Source organism: Macaca nemestrina, chromosome 8 (assembly GCF_043159975.1).
Source record: "Macaca nemestrina isolate mMacNem1 chromosome 8, mMacNem.hap1, whole genome shotgun sequence".
Classification (NCBI taxonomy): Eukaryota; Metazoa; Chordata; class Mammalia; order Primates; family Cercopithecidae; genus Macaca; species Macaca nemestrina.
Genome location: NC_092132.1, coordinates 98,273,542 through 98,289,340, shown reverse-complemented (window position 1 = coordinate 98,289,340; position 15,799 = coordinate 98,273,542). Strand labels below are relative to the sequence as shown.

At 43.7% G+C, this 15,799-nt stretch overlaps 1 long non-coding RNA gene across 1 annotated transcript in view; it reads right to left on the bottom strand.

Annotated features, from left to right (window-relative positions):
* The window catches only part of LOC105496912 (uncharacterized), a 107,184-nt gene extending 105,356 nt beyond the window's left edge, over positions 1-1,828 (bottom strand). Inside the window, exons 1-2 of the long non-coding RNA XR_011606532.1 lie at positions 1,797-1,828; positions 1,045-1,186 (exon numbers count right to left, since the gene is read on the bottom strand). This is a non-coding gene — a long non-coding RNA (uncharacterized lncRNA). The remainder of the gene's footprint in view (positions 1-1,044; positions 1,187-1,796) is intronic.
* Between the last annotated feature and the right edge of the window lie 13,971 nt (positions 1,829-15,799).

Below are 15,799 nucleotides of genomic sequence, written 5' to 3'. Positions count from 1 at the left end.
TATTTAAAAAAAAAAAACTCTTAAAACTCAAGAAATAAGAGTAAAAACTAATTTTTAATTCTTTATAAGCTCTCCAGATTGGAAAAGACATTTCACTAAAGAAGATATACAGGTGGCAAATAAAGCACTCGGGAAGATGTTCAACATTCTTAGTCCTTAGGGTAATGCACATTCACACCATAGTGACACGCACAACACGCACCCATTGGAATAGCTAAAAACTAAAAACTAATAAACAGCAATACTAAGAGCTCGTGATGATATGGAGCAATGAGAATTGTCATATACTGCTGATGGGAATGGAAAATAGCACAAATACTTAAACATTTAGTAGTTTCTCAATACAGGAATACAAAGAGACAGGAAGACACTTTTATAGATGATGGGTATGTTATCGCTCTTGATTATGGTGATGGCTTCGCATGTGCATACATATGCCAAAACTTATCAAATTGTACATCTTATATATGTGCAGTCTATCATGTATCAGTTATACCTCACTAAAGCTATCAATTGCAGGAATAAACATCTAAGACAATGGCTAGGACACAGAGGAAAAAAGTGTATTAAATGATGCAGGAGAGAGCTCGAGTATTCAAATCTTAACCTGATAGCAATGGCAAGTGGTAAGCTGAGTTATAAGCAAGAGACAACAACAGATCTGAATTTTTAAAAATTAATAATTATAGTTTCAGAGTAGACCATGGTCTCAGGAAGTGGGGTAGTGGGAAAAACAGTTCTAAGGTTATTGCAGTATTCCGAGTGGGAGAGAATGGTAACCTGATCTGGGAAGAAGGCATACGAGAGAAGCAGAGTTAACAAAAAGGCTGGTACTGCCCTTCATACTGAGAAAGGTACAGTGGAGTTATCATAGCTCTTTGGTATACAATATACATTATTTCTCAGTCTATTTTAACTTTATCCATATTTCTGAGATAAGCAACACTATGACACATCAGTGTTCTATAGTGCAATGCTAAGCAATGTGTGTGAATATTACTGTAGGATACATAAAAACTCATTCTACTTATGCAATGGTCCTACCATTAAAATCCATTTTGAGTTGTTCAGCGAGCAACATAAAAGTCTCATAATTAGGGTAAAGCAAATCATAATCTTCTGAGGCTATTTCAGATGGCCACATTATGTCATCCAGGTCATCCACTGAATGTATTTCACTTTTGACCTGTAAGATAAATAATACTGCTTCAAATGCCCTCAAAATATTTACAGAATATAGTAGATGTACAAAAGTGGTATTTAATCATCTTTTTATATGAACAAAACCACAGGCACTTCTTAAAACAACAGATTTTTATTAAAAGGGTTCCGTTATAAATGGCGACTCTTTCTTAAGCCCCTTTTTCTTTCCCTAACCCCTTTTCCTTTCCTTTTTTTTTTCTTTGAGACAGAGTCTCACTCTGTTACCCAAGCTGGAGTGCAATAGTGCCATCTCAGCTCACTACAACCTCCACTTCCCAAGTTCAAGCAATTCTCCTCCCTCAGCCTCCCAAGTAGCTGGGATTACAAGCATATGCCACCACGGCCGGTTAATTTTTGTATTTTTAGTAAAGACAGGATTTCACCATGTTGTCCAGGCTGGTCTCAAACTCCTGACCTTGTGATCCGCCTGCCTGCGTCTCCCAAAGTGCCGGGATTACAGGCGTGAAACATCATGCCCGTCCAAGTCCTTTCTTTCTAACTAAATGTCTTTGTAACAAAAGATTCTCACTGTACCTTTTATAATGTGTTTTTTTCTTAACAGTAATGTTTTAGATAATTTAATTTTACAATACCTTGTTCTTTTCATTAAATTTCTTTTCAGGCCTGAAAAAAAAAACAATTCCTTTTAGACAAATAGCAAACACATAAAATACAAAGAATGTCCAAAACTATTATTTTTATTATATAAAATCAATGCATTTATAAGTTATTCCTTCTTTTTGTTAAGTGTTCAGGTCATTTTTAACAGGTAATGTAAATATAATTATTTTCCACAAGGGTAATTAAACTATAAACAGAAAGAGTAACATTAAGGGAGACAAAATATGGTAATAATATCATTACAAAGAAATAGATGTAGATCAAGCTTTCTGACAGTCAAGGCAAAAGGAAAAACACATTACTTGTATTACGTGATAGAAATAAATATACCAGGGGGCGCACCCAAGATGGCCAAATAAGAACAGCTCCAGCATCCAGTTCCCAGCATGAGCAACACAGAAGATGGGTGATTTCTGCATTTTCAACTGAGGTACCAGGTTGATCTCACTGGGGCATGTCAGACAGTTGCTGCTGGTCCGTGGGTGCAGCCCAACCAGCGGGAGCTGAAGCAGGGCGAGGCATGACCTCACCTGGGAAGTGCAAGGGGGAAGGGAATTCCTTTTCCTAGCCAAAGGAAAGTGAGACACACAACACCTGGAAAATCAGGTAACTCCCACCCTAATACTGTGCTCTACCAAGGGTCTTAGCAAACAGCACACCAGGAGATTATATCCCAAACCTGGCCTGGGGGTCCCATGCCCACAGAGCCTCCCTCATTTCTAGCACAGCAGTCTGAGATCTAACTGCAAGGTGGCAGCGAGGCTGGGGGAGGGGCGGCAGCGAGGCTGGGGGAGGGGCGCCTGCCATTGCTGAGGCTTAAGTAGGTAAACAAAGCCACTGGTAAGCTCGAATTGGGTGGAGCCCACCACAGCTCAAGGAGGCCTGCCTGCCTCTGTAGATTCCACATCTGGGGACAGGGCATAGCTAAACAAAAAGCAGCAGAAACCTCGGCAGAGGTAAATGTCCCTGTCTGACAGCTTTGAAGAGAGCAATGGATCTCCCAGCACGGAGGTTGAGATCTGACAATGGACAGACTGCCTACTCAAGTGGGTCAGTGACCTACTAGGGTACCTGAGTACCCTAACTGGGAGACATCCACCACTAGGTGCAGACCAAGACCTCACACCTCACAGGGCTGGGTACACCCCTGAGACGAGGCTTCCAGAGCAAGAATCAGACAGCAACACTCGCTGTTCAGCAATATTCTATCTTCTGCAGCCTCCACTACCCAGGCAAACAGGGTCTGGAGTGGACCTCAAGCAAACTCCAAAAGACCTGCAGCTGAAGGTTCGGACTGTTAGAAGGAAAGCTAACAAACAGGAAGGACACCCACACCAAAACCCCATCAGTACATAACCATCATCAAAGACCAAAGGCAGATAAAACCACAAAGATGGGGGAAAAGCAGTGCAGAAAAGCTGGAAATTCAAAAAATCAGAGCGTATCTCCCCCTCCAAAGGAACGCAGCTCATTGCCAGCAACGGAACAAAGCTGGATGGAGAATGACTTTGATGAGTTGAGAGAAGGCTTCAGTCAATCAAACTTCTCAGAGCTAAAGGAGAAACTATGTAATCAGTGCGAAGAAACTAAAAACCTTGCAAAAAGATTTCATGAATGGCTAACTAGAATAACCAATGTAGAGAAGTCCTTAAAAGAACTGATAGAGATGAAAACCATAACATGAGAACTACGTGGGAAATGCACAAGCATCAGTAACCAACTCAATCAACTGGAAGAAAGAGTATCAGAGATTGAAGATCAAATGGATGAAATGAAGCGAGAAGAGAAGTGTAGATAAAAAAGAGTAAAAAGAAATGAACAAAGCCTCCAGGAAATATGGGATTATGTGAAAAGACCAAATCTACATCTGATTGGTGTGCCTGAAAGTGACAGGCAAAATGGAACCAAGTTAGAAAACACTCTGCAGGATATCATCCAGGAGAACATCCCCAACCTACTAAGGCAGGCCAACATTCAAATTCAGGAAATACAGAGAACATCACAAAGATACTCCTCAAGAAGAGCACGTCCAAGAAACATAATTGTCAGATTCACCAAAGTTGAAATGAAGGAAAAAATTTTAAGGACAGCCAGAGAGAAAGGTCAGGTTACCCAAAAGGGGAAGCCCATCAGACTAACAGCAGACCTCTCGGTAGAAACTCTCCAAGCCAGAAGAGAGTGGGGGCCAATATTCAACATTTTTAAGAAAAGAATTTTCAATCCAGAATTTCCTATGCAGCCAAACTAAGTTTTGTAAGTGAAGCAGAAATAAAATCCTTTACAGACAAGCAAATGCTTAGAGATTTTGTCACCACAAGGCCTGCCCTACAAGAGATCCTGAAGGAAGAAATAAACATGGAAAGGAACAACAGGTACCAGCCATTGCAAAAACATGCCAACATGTAAAGTCCATCGATGCTGGGAAGAAACTGCATCAACTAATGAGCAAAATAACCAACTAATATCATAATGGCAGGATCAAGTTCACACATAACAATATTAACCTTAAATGTAAATGGACTAAATGGTCCAATTAAAAGACACAGACTTGGCCAGGCACGGTGGTTCAAGTCTGTAATACCAGCACTTTGAGAGTCCGAGACGGGCGGATCACGAGGTCAGGAGATCGAGACCATCCTGGCCAACACAGTGAAACCCCATCTCTATTAAAAATACAAAAAACTAGCCAGGCGAGGTGGTGGGCACCTGTAATCCCAGCTACTCGGGAGGCTGAGACAGGAGAATGGTGTAAACCCGGGAGGCGGAGCTTGCAGTGAGCTGAGATCCAGCCACTGCACTCCAGCCTGGGCAACAGAGCGAGACTCTGTCTCAAAAAAAAAAAAAAAAAAAGACACAGACTGGCAAACTGGATAAAGAGTCAAGACCCATCAGTTTGCTGTATTCAGGAGACCCATCTCACACGCAGAGACACACATAGGCTAAAAATAAAGGGATGGAGGAAGATCTACCAAGCAAATGGAAAACAAAAAAAAGCAGGGGTTGCAATCCTAGTCTCTGATAAAACAGACTTTAAACCATCAAAGATCAAAAGAGACAAAGAAGGCCACTACATAATGGTAAAGGGATCAATTCACCAGGAAGAGCTAACAATCCTAAATATATATGCACCCAACACAGGAGCACCCAGATTCATAAAGCATGTCCCTAGAGACTTACAAAGAGACTTAGATTCCCACACAATAATAATGGGAGACTTTAACACCCCACTGTCAACATTAGACAGATCAACGAGACAGCAAGTTTACAAGGATATCCAGGAATTGAACTCAACTCTGCACCAAGTAGACCTAAAAGACATCTACAGAACTCTCCACCCCAAATCAACAGAATATACATTCTTCTCAGCACCACATCGCACTGATTCCAAAATTGACCACATAATTGGAAGTAAAGCACTCCTCAGCAAATGTACAAGAATAGAAATTATAACAAACTGTCTCTCAGACCACAGTGCAATCAAACTAGAACTCAGGACTAAGAAACTCAATCAACACTGCTCAACTACATGGAAATTGAACAGCCTGCTCCTGAATGACTACTGGGTACACAACGAAATGAAGGCAGAAATAAAGATGTTCTTTGAAGCCAATGAGAACAAAGATACAACATATCAGAATCTCTGGGACACATTTAAAGCAGTGTGTAGAGGGAAATTTATAGCACTAAATGCCCACAAGAGAAAGCTAGAAGGATCTAAAATTGACACTCTAACATCACAATTAAAAGAACTAGAGAAGCAAGAGCAAACACATTCAAAAGCTAGCAGAAGGCAAGAAATAAATAAGATCAGAGCAGAACTGAAGGAGATAGAGATACAAAAAACCCTCCAAAAAATCAATGAATCCAGGAGCTGGTTTTTTGAAAAGATCAGCAAAATTGATAGACCACTAGCAAGACTAATAAAGAAGAAAAGAAAGAAGAAAACAGTATGGCGATTCCTCAAGGATCTAGAACTAGATGTACCATATGACCCAGCCATCCCATTACTGGGTATATACCCAAAGGATTATAAATTATGCTGCTATAAAGACACATGCACATGTATGTTTATTGCAGCACTATTCACAATAGCAAAGACTTGGAATCAACCCAAATGTCCATCAGTGACAGATTGGATTAAGAAAATGTGGCACATATACACCATGGAATACTATGCAGCCATAAAAAAGGATGAGTTTGTGTCCTTTGTAGGGACATGGATGCAGCTGGAAACCATCATTCTTAGCAAACTATCACAAGAACAGAAAACCAAACACCGCATGTTCTCACTCATAGGTGGGAACTGAACAATGAGATCACTTGGACTCAGGAAGGGGAACATCACACACCGGGGCCTATCATGGGGAGGGGGGAGGGGGGAGGGATTGCATTGGGAGTTATACCTGATGTAAATGATGAGTTGATGGGTGCAGCACACCAACATGGCACAAGTATACATATGTAACAAATCTGCACGTTATGCACATGTACCCTACAACTTAAAGTATAATAATAATAAATAAATTTAAAAAATAAAAAAAAAAAAAAAATTACCCTGGCATGGGGGTGTGTGCCTGTAATCCCAGCTTCTTGGGAGGCTGAGGCACAAGAATTGCTTGAACCCAGGAGATGGAAGTTGTAGTGAGCCAAGACTACACCACTACACTCCAGCCTGGTCAATAGAGTGAGACTCTGTCTCAAATTAAAAAAAAAAGAATGTATGACTAGGTTCTCAATAGCAGTTGCAACAAAAACAAAAATTGACAAGTGAGACCTAATTAAACTAAAGAACTTCACAACAAAAGTAACTATCAACAGAGTAAACAGAAAGCCTACAAAATGGAAGAAAATATTCACAAAAGTCTAATATCTAGCATCTATAGGAAACTTAAATCAATATGCAAAATATAAATAATCCTATTAAAAAGTGGGCAAAAGGCCAGGCACAGTGGCTCACGCCTGTAATCCCAGGACTTTGGGAGACCGAGGCAGGCAGATCACCTGAGGTTGGGAGTTCAAGACCAGCCAACATGGTGAAACATGTCTCTACCAAAAACACAAAAATTAGCTGGATGTGGTGGCAGGCGCCTGTAATCCCAGCTACTCAGGAGGCTGAGGGAGGAGAATCGCTTCAAGCCAGGAGGTGGAGGTTGCAGTAAGCTGAGATTGTGCCACTGCATTCCAGCCTGGGCAACAGAGCGAGGCTCTGTCTCCAAAAAAAAAAAAAAAAAGAGAAAAAAGTTGGCAAAAGATGTAAACAGACACTTCTCAAAAGAAGACATAGAAAGCCAACAAGCATGAAAATATTCAACATTGTAGTTTCCTAGGCAACAAGCACAGATAGGACCACTGTGGTTGCGGGGGATGAAAACAAGAAAAAACACTGCAGCATTTCCAGTAGGCTTAAGAAATGCATTTTAACCGTCAAAATGTCACAGACAATAATTTTGAAAATCATTTCACTGGAAATGATTCAAAGCAGAATGTTACTTTCATTATGGAAAGCAAGGTGTGATAAAACAGAAAAATTCCCGTCCTTTGCTCTGAATTAAGTAGAAATAGGTGATCAATATTATTTGATTTTACAAAATTTATCTACATTACTATGGATTTTTAATATGCCTGCTTACCTTTCTCTGCAAATATGACCATGCATTAATTCAACATATAAAGGAGAGAGTCATCCAGGATGATGGGGCAGCATAGAATAGAGTGTATGCCTTAACACCATTTGGAACAATGATAAGCTCTTACCTGCTCAGGTCTTCATTCAAATGGTAAACCACGCATTCCAAAACTGAGATTCAAACATAACAGGGCCGTTCATATTCATGTGTGGCTCCAGTTTCCTCATTCATAACAACAACAAAAAAAGCTTAGATTCAATCTTAAAAACCTTTCTGAATCTAACAACTTTTGATTTTTAGAAATAAAGTTTAGCAGGTCCCTTTTGTCTAGAAACATTGCTTATAAAATAAAGACTATATTATAGGACATTTAAAAACTTTTTCTTTATAGGACCTAATTGTTAACGGTTAACCTTTAGAAAATAATATTTGAAATCCCCTACTACATGACTATTAAAATGTCTAAATTTTGCACCAACTTTTGTAACCCTGATGGCATTTACATTTTTTTTTTTTTTTTTTAACAGAGTTGCCCAGGCTGGACTGCAGTGGAGCTCACTGCAAGCTCCACCTCCTGGGTTCACACCATTCTCCTGCCTCAGCCTCCCGAGTAGCTGGGACTACAGGTGCCCACCACCATACCCAGCTAATTTTTTGTATTTTTAGTAGAGACAGGGTTTCACCGTGTTAGCCAGGATGGTCTTGATCTCCTGACCTCGTGATGCACCCACCTCAGCCTCCCAAAGTGCTGGGATTACAGATGTGAGCCACCACGCCCGGCCGAATGGCGTTTACTCTTATATCCATCTAGAAATATATATTTGGATTAACGGAAATGTGTTGAGTGCCCTTAATCCACATTTTCACATGATATGTCACTATAATCTTGTGAAATAGTCTATATTTTCTTCCAAAGAATCTTTTCAGTCAAATGCTTAGTCAATTTAGGAACTTAGGTTAACTGACTAATTCAGTCAAAACTAGCAATGTAGTAGCTGCAGACAAATACTACTAAAGTGTTTTTTTTTTTTAATAATTCACTTCGCAATGATTGGTAAATAAGAAAATAAAAGGCAAAATGAGGTGAAAAGCAATCACATGTTCACCATTTTCCTTTCTACCTTGAATACCCAACAAATCAAGATTAATGTTTATAATAATTCATTCATCTGAGTCAATCACCTGTCATTAAACTTTATCGGATCAATGTTAATGCCTCAGTGAATCAGCTGCACTACTGGAGTGCCCTTGAATATCTAGTTGCACTTGTGTATGTTTCCCTTTTGTATACATACTTATTCTTATATAGTATAATAGTATAATATAGTAAGCTAGTATAATCCAAAACATCCCAGTTATAAGCAAGTAAGTCAATAATTCAAAGACACAGTAAATTCCAAGAAATGGCAGCACATATACATGTTGACTTATTCCAGTGTCTGCAATCAATGCAAAACAATGTGACCTGTCTGTGCTTGACGCAAGGGATCTCTAGTCCTGGCTCATATCACTGAAAGAGACCAGGTTATTAAATTTTCAGGAATTTTTGAGAGTTAGTTGTTACATAAAGTCATTATTAAAATGCATTATATAAACTTCCAACTAAATTATATTAAAACAATAGTAATACCTACAACTCCTCATATTCTAATTATTTTACTATATTTTATTATCTATGCTCATGATGCATCTATTGCATCTATATGGCGGAAATAGCATATGATGGTGTGCTACCATGCATCTCATCCCAACTCATCATTCAGTGACATCAGCTTGGTAGCTTGAATCTGACCATGACAATCCTATTACCAACACAGAAATGTGCAAATACTGCCAGCCATGTTTTTGTGTTTTTCAGAGAGTCAGATGTTAGGCATTTACCAGCACACCACTGGATCTAGAGAACCCAGACAAGTTCCCCACTCTCTTGTAGTCACCAAAAATACAAGATACTATGGGACTAGGTAGTAAGTCTATGGGATCAGAAAAGACCTACCAGAGAAAATGTTACTTAAGCAGAGTCCTGAGGAATGAGTCAAGGTTAGACAGGTGGGCAATGAGGACAGAGAAGTTTTGCCAAGCAAGGGGAAAGTAGCTTGCAGGATTGAGATTTATCCAAGAAATTGAAAGAAGCCCAGGGTGCTAGTTATGGGGTAGAAAGAACTCAGGCAAAAAAAAAAAAAAAAATTAATACTCACTATAGCAAAACACACTTGGCCGGGCGTGGTGGCTCAGCACTTTGGGAGGCTGAGGTGGGTGGATCACTTGAGGTCAGGAGTTTGGGACAAGCCTGGCCAACACGGTGAAACCCCGTCTCTACTAAAGATACAAAAATTAGCTGGGCATGGCCGGACGTGGTGGCTCATGCCTGTAATCCCAGCACTTTGGGAGGCCAAGGCGGGTGGATCACGAGGTCAGGAGATCGAGACCATCCTGGCTAACATGGTGAAACCCCATCTCTATTAAATATACACAAAAAATTAGCCAGGCGTGGTGGCAGGTGCCTGTAGTCCCAGCTACCCAGGAGGCTGAGACAGGAGAATGGTGTGAACCCAGGAGCTGGAGCTTGCAGTGAGCCGAGATCGTGCCACCGCACTACAGCCTGGGCAACTGAGCAAAACTCCGTCTCAAAAAAAAAAAAAATTAGCTGGGAACAATGGCATGCACCTGTAATCCCAGCTACTTGGGAGGCTGAGGCAAGAGAATCACTTGAACCTGGGAGGCAGAGGTTGCAGTGAGCAGAGATCGCACCATCGCAGCATTGCACTCCAGCCTGGGCAACAGAGACTCCATCTCAAAAAAAAAAAAAAAAAAAAAAAAAACACTTAAATTCTTAACTTTATTTAAAAACATTGTGAGGCTACTAAAGGCTTTTAAGCATGGGGATAGATGGAAGAGAGGTGAGAATTGTTAAACAATCATATTGAACTAAACTTGAGAATGGACAAAAAGATTGTCCAAGAAAAGATGCAGAGAAAAGTGACCAAAAGGCAGTCCCAGCAACTCGAAGCTTTCCTAATAACATACCACTAATAGCAAAATCTTTCTTAGCATGCAGCCATATTGCATTTTTATTTAATGATCAATTAAATGTTCAACTCCACTAATAGAGACATTATTACACACATACAAGGAAAAGGAAATTTTTAAATGTGAGATAAAGTATAGATATACATAAAGTTTTGATCTCTATTTCCACACTTCAGTGGTTCTGCAGCCCACTTCACAGACCACTGACAAAGCCAGCTTTGGGAGATGGAACCTAGGATGTATAGGCAACAGGACTTGGTGAGGGCCGCATGGAGCTGGGGCCAGATGCCACCCTCAGGGAAGACCTAGCTCATGCTAAGACATCCACACTAGGAAAAACCTCTTCAAAACTTGGCACCATGGCTGTGACGAAATTTCCCACAGTTTGCCTACCAAAGACATAACAATGGTTGGGCAAAATTTTCTGGCACTCAATTTCACCAGGGGCAAACAGAAAATGTTAATGTGTGTATGTCAGTATGTTCATATGAGTGTGTGTGTGCCTGTGCATGTACATGTGAGTACATATGAGAACACCAGTGTGCATGTGAGCATGTATGCGTGTACATGTGTGCATTTGTGTATATGTGTGCATGTGAATATATGTATATCTTGAGTATGTGAGCATGTATCTGTGTGGGCACATGAGTGAGCATGTGTGCACATGAATGCATGTGTGTTTGCACTCACCAATCTGGGCGCTGGTTCATGAGTGGGGCGGGGAGGACCCGCTGGTGTCACTCAAGGCTTTTGATAACAAAGAACATATTTTTTTCTTCCCAGTAAAAACAAAACCCAGCCCTCCAGAGGTGACTCACACCCTCTCAACCTCTCTCCACCCCCTCGTTGTTTCCCCTAACTGATCTGCCTCTCCTTCTCTCTCCTTCAGAATGTTTTCTATGTGCAGTATTTTCTCATCTTAGATTGCTCTCTCCTTCTTTCAGCCTTCAATCATCTTGTCCATTCTTTCTGTTTCTCACTCATATTTGTCTCTTGTCATTACTCTCCTCTCCTCTCTCCTCTGTCTCTCTCCCCTTTCTCTCTCTTTTCTTTTCTCCTCTCCTCTCCCCCACCCTCATTCATCCTCTGGAGTTTGAAGACGTCACACCACAGATTTTCCATGTAAGCAGAAAATGGAGACACAGGAACACCACACTTCTTCACAGATTCCATGGGTGGGCCACAGAGATAATGGTAAGCTGCAGAACACGGAGTCCCTTTCTCACCACGCCTCCCTCAAGTGGGGCTGGTGGAGCCTGCAGGTGGCTCCTCTGTCCCAGGTGCCTTTTCAGAAAGACACATGGGAATAAGAGGTTTTCTTCATTCACGGTTTTAAGGAAACCAATATCCATATGCAACAGAATGAAATAGGACCCTTTTGTTACACAACACAAATATCAACTCAAAATGGACTTAAAACCTCAACACGGCTGGACACGGTGGCTCACGCCTGTAATCCCAGCACTTTGGGAGGCCGAGGCAGGCGGATCAAGAGGACAGGAATTCTAGACCAGCCAGGTCAATATGGTGAAACCCGGTCTTTACTAAAACTATAAAAATTAGCGGGATGTGGTGGTGCGGCGCCTGTAGTCCCAGCTACACCGGAGGCTGAGGCAGCAGAATCACTTGAACTTGGGAGGCGGAGATTGCAGTGAACTGAGATTGTGCCACTGCATTCCAGCCTGGCCAACAGAGCAAGACTCAGTCAAAAAAAAAAAAAACCCTCCACAGAATACCTGAAACCATGAATCATCATAAAACTATAAGAAACCACAGCGGGGAGCTTACTTCCAGGACAACTTGAATCCAGGCTCACAGGTTGGAAAGGAGAGAGAGAGAGAGGAGAGGAGAGAGAGAGAGGAGGGCAGAGAAGAGAAGAGAAAGTAAAACAGGTTAAGATCTCATTCTAAAACTGGGCACCAAAATCACAAGCAACAAAACCAAAAATCGGCATGCAGGGCTACAGTAAACTGAAAAGCTGCTGCACCGCAAACCCCATGAACTCCCCGCATCAAGTGGCGGTGACGGGAGGGACAGGAGGGGACACGCGCTGCCGGGGGTGGAGAAAAGTGGCCCTTGTGCCCCAAAGGCGGGAACTCAGATAAAAAATTCAGCAAACCCTGGCGGTGGCTGCGATCCTTTTTCTTCTGTCTGAGGCTTGGACCCAGCGCAGTCAAACCCCAACCCCGGCCCGGCTTCCCCTTCCACCCAAGGCCGGTGCTTTCCTCTCTCTGTCTGCAGGGAGGAGTTTCCCTCAGAAGGAGTCCTAACGCCCTAAAGTATCACAGCCTCCTACGCTGCCACCTTCCAAAGCCCTCAGGGAATGAGAACTACTGTAAAATAAATACTAAAATACTACTAGATTAAGATGAAAAGGAGAACCTAACAGGAAGAGACAGAACATTCTAGAAAACAAAAGCTTCTGTACTCACCATGAAGGAAAAAAGGTTCTGGAGAAACCACACCACAAAGAAACCACACCGAAGATTGGTCTTCAGCAGTCAGCCAGGAACAGGAGCTGTTTCTTCCCCAGGGCACAGCCACAAGTCGTCCTGAACCTGCTGCAGTGCCGGAGAGAGAACTGGAGCTCTACTTCTCCTCCACAGTAAGGACGCCACGCTGCACATCACACCACTGACACCACGCACACCACGGACATTACACACACCACGCTGCATGTGCGGAGACAACACGCACGCATACCACAAGGGGGACAAAAAGGCGGTTTGGCGATCCCTGCCGATCACATTGCGCAGTGCAGGCTGATTCCACCTCAGGGTCTCCATCAGCCCAGGCAATGGCCCCAACTTTGGTTTTTAACCTTGAAATTACCACTAAAAGGAAGAGGAAGGCTGACAGTGTTTTCCACAGAAATTATTTCTCCTGCACGTCATCATTACAGAAGCAGCTACAATAACGTCCACTTGCACACACAGGCCCCTACCCTCTGTGATGGGCCAGTCTTGGGGGGCCGTGATCAGGTTTTGGGGGTGGGGTGTCGAGGCAGCAGAGCGACACTGGGAAGGGTGCGTGGATCTCGGCCCAGCGCAGAGGCTGGCGGCGGGAGGCCTGTGGCTGAGCAGCAGTGAACAATGTGGTTGACTTTGGAAGTAGAAGGCCCTGTCCTGGCTAAGGGACGTTGAGAATGGGATGCAGGTGGGAGGCAATGCCTCAACTCCCTCCCTCCCATCTGGATTTAGTTGGTCTTTGGCTGGTTCCATTAGGCCATATTTAGGTGCGCGCTTGCAACCAACACCTCCGGGGGCCTGCTGAGCTGCAGCCTAGGAGACACTGGGCAGTTGGGAGGCTGCTTGGCAGCAACGCTGGTCTGCAGGGGCTGGGAGACCTTCCCTTGGCTCCTCTCCCCTCCGGCAGGGCCCTGCACTGCTCCCTTGGCTTTCTGGGGGCCCCATGGTACTGGATTCCCACCAACCTTGGGTTTTGGAGATTCCAATCCCCATGTGTTTGGTGGCATTTCCCCTTTTCTCTCTTGTTTTCAAGGCCTTTACCATGAGTGGCCCTTTATCCATGTTGGTCACCATGCCTGCCCCACCCCAACTCCCTAGCCAGCACAGCAGCTGCCCGAGACCAAGCCCTGAAACACCCCCATCCCCACCCCCTTGCAGCCTTCTCCACACTGTTCCCTCTGGCCTGATGCCCGGGGAGTTTCTGAGTTATGCCTCCCCAACCCTCAGTCTAGTGGGCTGAGGCAGTGCTTCCTCCTCGAAGTGGCCCAGCTGAGAATGAATGATGCCTTCCGGTGCACAGTCAGGCTGAGATGGGCCCTGTGCATCCACAGTGGAAACCTAGAGAAAGTAAGTTCGTGGGGAAAAGGCAGAGTTCTAGGTCTTCTATGCCCTGAATGGTTTATTTTCAAGATGGCTGAGCAATCCAGCTTTCTACAGAATGAAGGAGCCAGGTATTCAGCATTCAAGACCTGTGGAGAATGAGAGGAGGTAAGAGAGGATGATCTTTCAGCTGTGGAATGCTCTTTGGAGCAATCTTTGTGGGAGGGAATCAGTTCTGGTTCTGCCATAGCCCCAGCTGCCCCTCTCCCCAAGCCTCTGCCAGTGAGGCTGACCCTTTGAGCTTACTTCATAACAGTAATTAACCCTGCCACACTCATGGACTTTGTCATCTTGGTTCTCCCATCCCCCTTTCTCCTGTGACAGGTCCATTGCTGGCAATGGACAGGTGAAGTCCTCACTCCAGCCTCCTTTCTGATCAGCCCCCACTCCCCAAAGGGAAGGGTCCATTAGAAAGTGGCTTGTCCCATGGTACATGGTTTCTTCATAGCCACACTAGGACTCTCAGGTAGAAATTAGCTTTCCCCCTTTATGGATCATTAAAAAGTGGTAATAGCACCTGTATAGAGAATGTCCTCTTCCCTGCTGGCTGCCCCACTCAGACTATGCAGATAGCAAAACCCAGGGTACAGGCTGGGGCAGGGTGTAGTGGGGTGGGCAGCAATGGTCCCCTAGGTCTGGAGAGAAGTCTGCAGACTGTGCCTTTGGCAGGATCTTTCCGTAGTTAGCTCTGTCCAGGGTAGAATGAAGGGTATTTCCCAGACTGTCTCCTGGGCAGGCTCCTCAAATCCAGGGATTAACTACATTCTGAAGTGACCAGCCCTCCTTTTGATTTTATTGTGTCCCCAAATCCAGGATTTTGGGGGCTGACAGGGAATCAGGCTTCCAGTGGGGATACATTGCTTTTTATCTGTAGGTGGAAAAGATTCCGGAAAGAGAATATTGTCTGACTTCCCTGTTCTCTGGGCAATTGGTTCCTTGGCTCTCTCCCCAGCTCCATGTTGTCTCAGTCTCCCGTACCCCAGCACCCCTCCAGTCCTTCCATGTGGGCCCCTAGATCACACTACTCACCTTCACACTCTCACAACTGAATCCATTGACCAGCTTGCTGATGCTTCATAATTCTCAGCCAGAGCAAACCCTTGGATAGCTCACCAGGCCCTGCCACTCCAGATGTTACCTTGTGGGCATTCCTGGCACCATTTTCTCTCTGGGTCCTAAAAGTTCCCAAATGCAGGAGGTCCTGGAGTACACCTGTGTGCCTGGCAACATCCAGCACTGTGTTTCCTCTCCATTGAGGTGTCTCATTGCTTCCATTGCCCCTCACAGGGCACCAAGCCTCCAGCAAAGGGAGTAAGCAACCCCTGGCCTGACCACAAGATCTGCAGATTCAGATCTCACCAGGAATAGCCTAGACTTCAACTTGCTTTTTTGAGTATCAGGGCCCCGATCCCTTAGTGCCCAGGGACTCAAAGTTTGGAGTAATCCTAGCCCTGCCAAGAAGTAGGGGTG